Source organism: Athene noctua, chromosome 5 (genome assembly GCF_965140245.1).
Source record: "Athene noctua chromosome 5, bAthNoc1.hap1.1, whole genome shotgun sequence".
In the NCBI taxonomy this organism is placed as follows: Eukaryota; Metazoa; Chordata; class Aves; order Strigiformes; family Strigidae; genus Athene; species Athene noctua.
The window spans coordinates 17,812,592-17,824,607 of NC_134041.1; the positions used below are offsets into that span (position 1 = coordinate 17,812,592).

Below are 12,016 nucleotides of genomic sequence, written 5' to 3' on the forward strand. Positions count from 1 at the left end.
CACAAAAAGTCTACTGAGCGCTGACAACTTTTGTGTCCTGGCAGAGATAGACAAAGACTCGCAAACAATGCAAATATGGAGTCTGGATGTTCCTTTCCTTACCCATTTTAGGTGCATGTAATGTAGCAAAATGTCTATTAAATCAGTAAGATGTTGTATTATGCTGTCTTGACATATTACTAAAGAACACATTAATTTGTATCACCTACCACTCATGGGGGAGCTGGATACACTACACATGCATGTAGTGCTTATTTAGCCATCTATAATCACAGTGACATTGTGCTACTCTAAGACCAAATACATAATTTGTTCACACACAGAATAACAGCAACCACAGATATATACCACTGAAGATGCAATGATTACTGATTTTACTACTAATCCTTGTATTACTAAAAACTAATGATAATTAATAATTAAAATAAAACTACTACGAAGAAATACTGTACTTGCAGTCATCCCCTGCTGCTACCACTATAAATCCAAAAAGATTTGCTACGTATGTGACACTTCTACAGAAGACCCCAGCCAATTCTTGCGAGTGCCCTTAAACACAGGTGGGAGGGCAAACTTTTTTGGATACAAGGTGAAAGATTGATTAGGTAGTGTGGGCCAATAACATGGACATAACTACAAAAAACTCTGATCCTAAAAGCCTTTCCTTGGAAACAGTGGGTTGCTTGACTGTACAATATTCACCTGCAGGGTTTGCACTTACTGTGAGAGCACTTTAAGGGCTCGTAAGACCCAGAAAAATGAAGCAGGCTGTAACTAAATGTTAAACTGCTAAGCCTATTTCTATCATCCATGGTAGCTGCTGGACTGATAGCAAAAGCCTACCTGTTATTCAGAACTAAACAAAGCTAGTAGCCTTGCGTGGAACACTTGCAGTGGCTGAGGCATTGCTATTTTTCCTCTATTCAAACACTAGATAATTTGTAGCACTGTTTAATCTATTCAGTTTACATCCTGTAGGTCTCGGGGTCCTAGACAGCTATCTGTTCACCCCTAGAGCCCTTCTGAAACTCAGTGTTCAAAGCTTTACAGTATTTCCATAAAATGGAAAGTGCCACCATCTCAAAGGCAATCAATCAGGGATAAATATCATCTTCAGAAACAGTACTCTCAGAAAAAGTATTTCTCGTGGTAACAAAGATAAGGCAGAAGTTTTGTACGGTTAATAAGATCCACTAATAACTAGAATTATATTTTCAAAATTGCCTCTGGGGCTGGGGAATAAGGTTTCCTTTTCTTCTGTTGTGATTTCTGGACATCCTTGAGATCGTTTTGCAAGCTACAGTTCACATTTAATGAGTCAGCAGTGCATCCAAAAACTTCCAGTTGAAATTATTGAAATTTTGATCTTTTTTATGACATGACTTAAAATGACACTGTTAAGATGAAAGATTCCCCCATGATCTCCATTCACTCTCAGAATCAGTGTTTAAGGAATGATCCTCTGATTTCAATAATTTCATATTTTCCCTCTTGATTTTAGGGATGTACATAAAGTTAAGAGTACCTCTCTTGTGAGATCTGTGTCAAAATGAGAGCTCAAATCATTCTTTAGAGCACTGTAAAAAAAGTAGTATTTGGAGCCAATATCAGAAGAGGAGACAACCAAGCTGTAGGCTTTGATCTTGGACAAGCAAATGCTATGCCAATAATAAAGTCATTCATGTATCACGTTAGACATAACTTTTGTGTTTAATGTAAGTTTTTATTGAAAACATATGTGTATGTGTAGATTATCCATAGAAATAAACTGGAGAGATTGTGCTACCTTAAACCTGCTTTTGACTCTTTATTAACTGGTGATAATCTGCACTGATCTGCATTGCAAGTCCATTTCAGATGTTGCTGACATTAAGATGTATGACAAGAAAACAAGAGAAAGAGTCAATTTAAATAGGTATTTCACACTAACTCAACAATATATACAGTGCAAAATGTCTTTCATGGAAGTTCAAGTTTTCTACTTGATTCTTTGCAATTTTACGCATGTTATTATAAATAGAGCGTAATGAAAGTCCATTTGATAGTTACGTGATTTCCTCTCATTTCATAGCTTTCTAAAATTTGCTAGTTTGTTGTTTAAGTTTCTTACCAGAGGCTAGAGAAGGAACTGTAATTATGTAATTAAGTGAAACTCATGGGATGGGAAAGGCTGGTTACATTTTTTTGGATCTACTATCCTTACAGCCAGAGCAAGCACAGCAGCTTTCAGACTTGTTAATACATTCTGTAGGGAATGAAAGGCTTGAAAAGGATTGTACTTCTGCGCGTTTAGTCCCCCTCCACACAGTAAGTGGAGCTGGCAGTCCACCAAAGCTCAGAACGTACACTCCTGCACTGTGCAGAAGAAGGTATGGCATTTTATTAAGGGGGAAATAATGCCTTCAGGGCACCACATAGGACCATCTTCGTTACAGAGGAAGAGCCATAAAGGATGAAGGAGACAATCAAAATGCTGGGACGGAAAGGTGGGAAATAAGTGTATAACTTGGTGAAGAAGTGATCCCTGAATCACATTGTAATTCTTTCTTTTTCTTTCCATTTGTTATAGGTCAGGTCCACAGCATTAGCTCTCCGACTAGGTAGAAGTAAGATACACTGAGCCCTCCAAAAGATTTTTTAGTCTCTACCTGGGAAATGCATTTATTATGAAGTCTTAAATGGTTCACAGCACATGTGATAGTCCTCCAAGCTAGGGTGAATTTGGATGCTTTTACAGAGTGACAAAGCAGGAAATAACATAAGAAAACACCTTAGTCAGTAAAAATCAAAATAAAAAGCTCCATGTAGGTCATCTGAAAAGCCTAAAAGGCAATAAAAAATCAAACTGTTCAGCAGCATCACTATGTACAAGAATAGGAACAACAGTGTAAAGTATAATAAACAAATTTCTCTAGTAATGTGAATTACACAGATGTTTTCTCCATCAACTCCTTACATATTTTGGAAGCCACACAGTACCAGTGAAGGCAACAGAACTTACCCAATTTCAGTAGTTCAGCAGTGAGCATTGTATGCTTGTCCACCCACCTCCCTGAAAAAAATAAATGTTACATGTCAGGAATGAGTCCAGTAATTATCTTCTAACACAGGAGCAATGCCAGCAACATTCTGGTAATAGCAGCATTAATGCTGAAAGTTTACGTTTTCAAAAGGAAAAACATTTACAGACACAATCTGGTTATTTTAACTGTCGCAGGCCTCAGTGATGTGATATTGCTTAGCACTGTGGCCAAGGCATTAAGCCACTTGTATCTACCTGCCACCCAAATAGATCTCCTCAGTATTTCTCCAATAAACTCAACAATTAAACCAACAAAATTTGAAGAAAGGGCCATGTCATTATTAACAATAAGAAACCCAGAAAAAAGTTATTTATTCTGCTAAAAATAGATGATGAAAATATTTTCTACTCCATAATACGACCAGAAAACAAAATAAAGCTGTAAAGATCTACAGTAATTAAAATTCATTGTATTCATTATAAATCCCAAAATGCAGAGAATAACTTTAACTCAGCTGCCTGGTCAATTATTTCTCTTACCTGTCAAAACAAAGAAAAAAAAAAAAAGGCAACAAGCTCACTTCCATGGTAGAAGAGCACATAGAAAAAACAAAGTATTTACTTACAAGTGTAATCAAATACATGTTTGTACCAGAAATATAAATAGTACAGACTGGAAAAATACTTAAATAATAAAGTATGCCGTGCAATTCCAAGGAAAATTAGATGAACTATTGAAAAGGATACAAGTGTACACAATTCATTATATAGAATATGGTAACACTTGGCTAAAACTCGTGTGGAGTTCCTCACTTTAATGAGCACAGTCTTCACCCACAAATTAAAAATAAGCAAATAAAAAAGATACGAGTATGACCTCACTTATTGGCAGTCAGTCAAATTGCAATTTGTCCCAGGAGTTGTGAAGCCACTGCCTTATAAGACATCAAGAACTCCTGCTTATTGAACTGATCTGTATAGTCTGGGTTTTTTTCTGGCTAAATCAATTTCTTTCTCCTATCAAAACATTTGGGTTTATGTAAATAACAACTTAATGGTTAATTGGAAACATAGCAGGACATTTGAAGTTAAATTATGCTCACTTCATAGTATCAATGCACCCTCACTGAATAAAAGTACATTTCTTTAAGCTGAGAGTTGTACAATACAGCAAGTAGTCTGATGTTAGTGCACAATGTTGCTGAAGTTAATAGCAAACTTTAATAACTATAAAGAATAGTCTACATCTTTAACATACATATATTACCATAACTTTAAAAACAGCAGTTTTCATTAATCATACAATGGCATGCTTCTTCATTTGTAGCCAGCTGATTAAAATACAGATATATTGTCCTGAACATCATAGAAATTGCAGGCACTCAGCCATTCTTTCAAAATAGTGTTTTCTAAGCCTTGTTTCATCACTCAGCTATGTATTTCAGATTACAAATATTGTTAGAGATTCCAGCATAGAAATGGACAAAAAAGATCCTAAATAACAGAACGAAGGGCATAAATTTTCTGCCAAAAGAAGAATAAAGCTTCAGGTAAAGAATGGCTGATTCAATGCCCTCCATCCTATTACTGAAGCATTTCAAACATAATCAAAAGAAACTAATTTGAATTTTTGATAAGGAAAGCCTGAAAATAGCTTGATAAACTATGGATAGACAGCCTTAAATTTTTATTTACATGAAACCAAACATCTCAAAAAATTTAAAACACAGGGAAGTCTATGCTGAAAACAAAGTTATATCTTAGAGAATGGGTCAACAGTCTAGAGATTTAAGGAATTTATTGTCCAAATCTGAATGAATCTCACATGAGTTAGATACCTGAAAAGGAATAGTTGAGATCCAAAATACATTTTTATCTCAGACCTAGATCGTCTAAACATACCATTTACTCAGGGGTACTAGCTCAATCTAAAGATATAATTTTTGAATATTTTTCAGAAATATTTCAATGGGTGTATCATCAAGGTCTTAACCATATCAACAGGCAAAAACTGGTAGTCATGACAGCTATGGAAGGTGGTTGAGGCAGGATGAGATTTCCAGCTTGTAGAAGAATGACTGTTTCTTTTGCCTACATTTCTGAAAGGAAATGTATGCAGGATACGAAGGGTAAGAAAGGAACTATTGAAGATTTTTACCATCAGCTTGTGAGAGGTTGAAGCGGAGAAAGATTCTCAATGCACAGCCCACATTTGATGTGTATGAAGTCTGCAGATCTGAACTTACACTATAATTGTACGATATTTATATATGGAGAAAAGACACTGTGACTGCACAAAACAAGTTTGGGGCAAAGAATGAAAAGGACAAATGTTGAGATGAGGTTTTTTTAGATTAGCTTGAAACATTCTGTGATTCATTCTCTTTATAAAAAGTATTTCTCCCACAGCAAAGTATTTCTTTTCACTAACAGAATCTCTTTTCAAGTCTTCTCCTTGGGAATTGTTTTTAATTTGGTACCCTTGATATTCTGTATTATTTACTGTACAGCATTATTTATTATCATTATTTACTGAATATCTAACTGTACAAATACTGAATACTTTGCTAGTTATGGAATCACAGCTGCATATTCCGTGGGTCAATTTTTAAAGCATTGTTTTCCTACAAAATAATTTGGTTAATAATAAGTAAACTAATGGACTAGTCAAGGTAATTCCTACACCGAGTCCTTAAAATTTGGTGCTGTACTTTATAATCTCTATAGAGATTTCACAAACTTTTGAGAATATACCTTGTGACTATTCTTACACTTACCCATACAGACATCTGGAAAAAAAATCAACTTAGGCTGTTACACATAAGAATTTACAGATACAATTTTCAGTTAGACTGAAGAAGATTTGATTATAAAAAATGGGGTTGAAGGTATCTTGGGTTTTTTTAAAGTTCTTTTCTCTGGTATAGTACTTGGATGGTCATAAAATGTTTTAATTAAAGAAAATTCCTCATGTGTAAAAGTAACACTGTGCAATTGAATTTAGAATATTTTGTGATGGAATAGCTAAAAAGCTGTCTCACTACCAAAAGCCACTTCCAGTCTTTTCTGTATACCATGTACCACTGCTATTCAGTCAAGCCCTTTACCCTTTGGACCTGCTTACAGCTTTAGTGGCCTCTGGATCAGAGAACTTCATCACTTCTTATCCCATATTGTCAGACCCTTACAAAACCCTGTGGCAAAGACTGTGAGTAACATTACTGCCTTGTCTGGTAAGTGTATTTTTTTAAAAAAAAAAACAACAGCATTTCATACCACAGAAATAAAATTGTGCTATTATCTACATAAGCAATGGTGATCCACAAAAATAGAAATTTGGAATTAATCTTTTATCCATTTTTCATTTTTAACAAATAGAAATGTCATTTGTTCATTATAATTTGAAAAACAGAATACAGTGCCTGTCCATTATCTGCCTGATAAACTAATTCTGATGAATCAACTGCACAAAGATAACACAAACAATACATGAAAGATCCCATGGAAGATCGGGTACTGCATACCTAATTCTGTTTGTGAATGCAGCCCTATGTAGCTACAGCTACACAGTATAATAATCTTTTACCGAATGAATTATTATTTATAAAGCATCATAAGGAGTCTTGCACACCATCAGAGAGGATTAGTTATTATTCCTCTAATACTCGTCTACCAGTGAATATACACTGGACACAATAAGCTAATACATGTTTATAATTATAATTTATGTACATATTTCCACAGATTTTCTTGGAGAAGAGCATTTTGTGGTGAACAGAATGCAGAACCAGGAACCAAGAGCTGTTCGGTTCTAACCTTCCCTCCAGTAACAGGTTCTTGAGCCTGCAGCATTTAGCGAACCACTTCCTGCATTTGTGAAATGAAGATATAAACACCTGCTTACTTACCTAGAGAAGGGCACTGGAAAACTATTTAGCCTTCAGAACCCAAAATCAAGTCTGCCAAATTCATAATATATTTGGCAAGGAAGTACTGCACAGTGCACTGCAATCCCAGTGTCGCTTTGGCACCCTATGGTATTTTCTCTGTATGCTTTCCAGGGTATGTTTAAGTCTCTGTTTGACCTCCAAACCTGCAGACAGTTATGGATGCTAAATTATGATCACAGAATTTGTCCCCCTGACTTCAGGAGTTATAATTAGATGCCTAAAGGTAAGGAAGTAAGCAAATGTTTGTAGAGTGAGGGCTACATTCGGTGAAGGGCCAATTTTCCCAAATGAAAAAGTATAAATAAAAATCATGCCTAATTTGCTTCCATTACTAATTCTTTATATACTATATAATTGGAAGCAAATTAGATGCTTTATTTTAAATTGTTTACATACAAATCTTATTTTCTTAAAGAGTAGAAATCAACAGCCATTTCTCTTCTAATTTGATGCTGTTGTCACATATTACAAAGACTGAGCATAAGGAGCTTTTTTTAAAAAAAATTATCTCACTACGTACTGAAGTAAAGCATTTGATATAACACTACCCAACTGAAATCAAATTTAAAAGTATTTTGATTTGGAGAGCACCGATAAATGGAAAAATAATCTCAAAGGTTTATTAATCAAGGGCAGTTTCATATTTGATGCACACACAAGAAAGTTTTCCCAGCCATTTTAAAGATACTGCTTGTATTCTTCATACAAATTACAAGAAAATGACTCATGCAACTGAGAATGTTATTAAATAATATATACAGTTACCATCACTTTTGTTAAACTGTCACTGTATTCCTCAAAATAACTTGACTCTTTTTGTTCAAAAGGAAGTAAAAAAGTCTCACAAACACCAGTTAAAGACTCATTCTCTCAAAGATAACTCAGTAAAAAATAATGATGACTGACAGCAGAGTGGTAAAACCTTAAATTTGTGAAATAAGACACAAACCATCAGCAGGAGTTCACAGAAATGGAACTACACTATTTTTGTATCATTGGCAGCTCAAGGTTCAGAATAGCCTGTTTATCTTAAGTCTCCTGTTTCTCTCTCATCCTCACTCCTCAACTAAACATAGGTGAATATCATTCTGGGTCTATCACATGCTGAAGCATAATTACTTGTGTGTTAAACTAGTAAGGGTACTTTCCACTCCCTCTCCATACCTGATCAAAGAGTCAGTGAAGGCAGAATTACATCGAGCATTATTTTCTTGCAAGAACCATGACACCACATCCACTGTGGAAGGATACAGGACACATGAGTAAAAATTGTGAGGTACACAGTGAAAACAAACCCCACCAAAACACAGATTATTTTTTCACTGCACAGATTATCAGACAAAAAAATCCCAAACCAATGGCCTAGATGGAACTTCTCCAAGCTAGGGGGCAGAAAGAAACTAAAAGGAAAAACTCTACCTTCCCTGCCTTCCTTGATTATTAAAAGCTGATACTACCTATGTTTCATCCCTAACTACAATTTTCTATGACTAGTGTCTATTCTTCTCACTTATGCCCATGATAACTACATCTACCATAATCAAGAAAAGAAAAGAAAAAAATATTATGTCCTTTGGGGTCTAGAACACAAGACCCCTTTCTTCAATTACTCCTGGAATAAATTCCTTAACCTTGATGCAGCAGTAGGTGTTTGGAACTTGCTCTATTTTGTGATGACTGAAGCTTGTAAAGGAGACACAGTTCTCTGTTAAATCCTCACCACTTCTTTATAGCAAACATCAGGTTACATAGAATTTTTTGCAAGGATACAAATAACCTCTTTCTCAGCCAAATTTGAAAGTACACAAAATTTATTTACTGTGAAATAGTTGCTCTTCTCCAACCATATCATGGCCTTCTCTCATTTGGGGGATCCACACCAGTCATAAGATTTTTGGTATAGCCTGTATTTTTCAAAACTCCTTAACAATCATGCTCATAATTTGAAAGATAATATAAAGAACTTAATCTGCTAATAAGTTCCACTCCTCAGAATGCAGCAGTATAAACAGTAATGTCCAATGTACTACAAGTGGGAGGTAACACTGAGTATACTGTTTGACAGAAGTAGTGCAGAAACAGAAGTGAGGCTGCCTAAAGAACACTCTTCAAGTAGTTCAGTCTCTTTTACAAACACTTTCCCTGCAGTTCTGGATCCAAGTAATTCCAACATTGTCTGTTTTCTAAGAACACCAGATCCTTAATGGAAAAACTGCTGCTAGCTATGTGTTCATTAGAATTGGAAATGGAGAGTCACTCTTCTAGCCTGGAGCCAGAAGGTGGGCTATCTTGGAGGCAGGGTTGATAGCTTTTGAATACCAGATGAAGTCTATAGATACAAGACTGGTGTCAAATGACAAGAGCCTTAAGCAGATGGATGACAGTGTGTGTGCACTATAGGCTGTTGTTAATTTACTAGCTAGAGATAATGCTTCTTTAAAATTAAAAACGAGTCATTGGAAAACAGCCCAAGAGGCCATAGCCTGCAGATTGCAGGCCTCCTGGCAGGCCTGCATTGTGGGGGATATGTTTTTTTAGAGTTATGAAAATTAAAATTGTATGTTAGAGAGAAAGAAAATGTAATTGTTTCTCTTACTAGCTATTGAAGCTATTCATAGTCTGGATTTGTAATTCACAAGTACATTTTCAGTAAAATGGAATAAACTAGTCATAGTAACTCATAGACAAGATATAGATGAGCAATGGCAAAGATGTATAATATTAATGAATTGTCAAGTGGCAAGATGTGGGGTTTATGTTTATAATGATGCTTTTATTATTGTAGCATGACCATATACAAAGTCCTTCCTTTTCACTATTGCTCTGCATAGGGCTTTTCATTGCCATTGGGTTATGCTGGAAATAGCACTTTTCCTCTGCTTTGTTCTTGGGGTGAAAATTTTCTGTCATATCTCTTGCAAGAGTGTCAATGTATTACCCTATCATAACATAGACAGGGCTGTCTCATTGTTTCCTTGCTGCAAATATATGACCAGACATCAGATTCAGAGTAAAATTTCTGAGTCCAGTTTGATATAGAAGTAACATCTCCAAAGGCAAAAAAGGGAACAGTAGAGAACGAGTACACAAGTGTATTACTTCTCATGCTAGTCTCTGAGGGCTATCAGCTACTATGCTGTCTAAAACTTACTGAGGCACTCATCACTATCTAATTTAAGAAAACGGTGAAGAATTCAAACAGTCTGCAGACCAGAGACGCTGGAGTCTGGCTGCCTATATAGCCAAAACTTTTCTTGATCCCTACAAGTGTTTATCAAAGGGATTACAACAACTTAATTCATTGCGTTACAAACAAATTCTGGCAGACCTGAAAAACATGCTGTAGGAAACACAACCCTAAAACCTAGATGATTCTTTTAATATTATCTTCTATCCAATGCAGAAACAATAATGCTTAACAATTTTACAGCACTTTTTGCATCTACAGATGTTAGTGCCCATTGAATTTCATTATCCCTATAATCACAGTTTAAAGACACAAAGGAACAAAATGATACATCAGTTAGTGACAAAGTCAGAAGAACCCAGTCCTTGTGACACCCAGTCCTGTATCTCTGCAGCTGGAACACAGAGTTCACATAGTTTTTAAATCCATAAAACCACTGAGCTGATGTAGAAAGGCCACTACTCTATTCCAACACACTCTGACTCAGCACCAATGAGCTCAGCAGTATTACTGGAGGTTTACATGCATGTGAATGAGGGCAGAATTAAATATGGGAGAGATGTTCTTCAACGCTTAAAAAACTGAGAGGAAAGAAGGGCAAGAATATGCATACAGTGAATTAGTTATCCTGCATAATATACTACAATCAAGGTCACTTATAAATATTTATGTACAGTGCACTGCCTGATTCCTCTCAGTGACAGAGACCTCCGTACACCAACTGGCATTTTTCAGCTTTAGAAAACTTTAAGACAAAAGTATCAACCATACAGACTTTAGTCACAAACATGTCAAGATATTTCAGTGCAGCAGCAGCTATGTGAAAGCACTTCTCATTTCCACTTGAAGGTGAAAGGCTGACTTTACAAAAAAGTTTCTCTCTTTTTTTTCAGTCCTATACAACACCACCTGTCTCATCAGCAGGACCACTCTAAAGGGATGGGCCTCAAGGCACCTCAGTCCCAAGATTCTCCATGCCTCATTCTTCATCCACGCTGCTAGTAATGTACCATCACTGGCACAGTTACACCTGAACACTCTGGTGCTGCCAAACACCTGGCTTGATTTTCCACTGTCCAAATGAAAAATAAGCATAATCTGCTTTTTGAGGATACAGCAAATGAGGGAGTTCATGACAAATTGTGTTGGTTTATGCAGAATAGTGATAATAAGATACAAATGAGAATTTTTTGCTTAATGAATAATACTAATCACGTTTCAACAAATGCTGTGCCCTTCTAATTAGAGAGAATGCATAAAATCAGCTTAATTTATTTGTGACTAGTTATACATAGTTTAAATATTTACTAGAGATTTACTCTAACGTTTGAAACGATTTTAAACAGTTCTTGCAGTAAAAGCAGACCTAGTAATGTAAAGGAGGTTACAATTCTAACTTTTGCCCTCCACTTCGTTATGCAGCGTGTGATGTATACCCTCGGTTTTCAAGATGCAAGAGAAAGGATATTATTGATTTACATGCTAATTCTCCAACTGTTACTAATTTTCTTGATTCCTGCTTCCAAAGTTGCACTTCCAACATTCATCACTGTAGTACACTAGAGGGGCTGAGCATCTTTTTCAATAAATTACAGGAACTATGACTAATTATAGTGATATTAACTATGCAAAGTAATGTGTAACTTAAAATGGATACGTTTATCATTTCAAATTATGCTTTTGACTCTTGATGGCCTAATACATGGATGCTTTTTTTTTAATACAGATTATGAACTGTGCTATATTTTTTTAAAAAAATCGTTTCACAGATATAGGAATTCCTCGTGAATTGGATGAATAGAAGCAAATAATTTACATCCCATAAAATGCTTAGTGGGTAGAGGACAAAATTGTACT

At 35.6% G+C, this 12,016-nt stretch overlaps 1 long non-coding RNA gene across 1 annotated transcript in view; it reads right to left on the reverse strand.

Moving 5' to 3' along the window:
- LOC141960666 (uncharacterized) overlaps nucleotides 1-12,016 on the reverse strand; it is a 255,631-nt gene that overhangs the window by 82,884 nt on the left and 160,731 nt on the right. The window contains exon 3 of the long non-coding RNA XR_012633680.1: nucleotides 3,002-3,052. This is a non-coding gene — a long non-coding RNA (uncharacterized LOC141960666). The remainder of the gene's footprint in view (nucleotides 1-3,001; nucleotides 3,053-12,016) is intronic.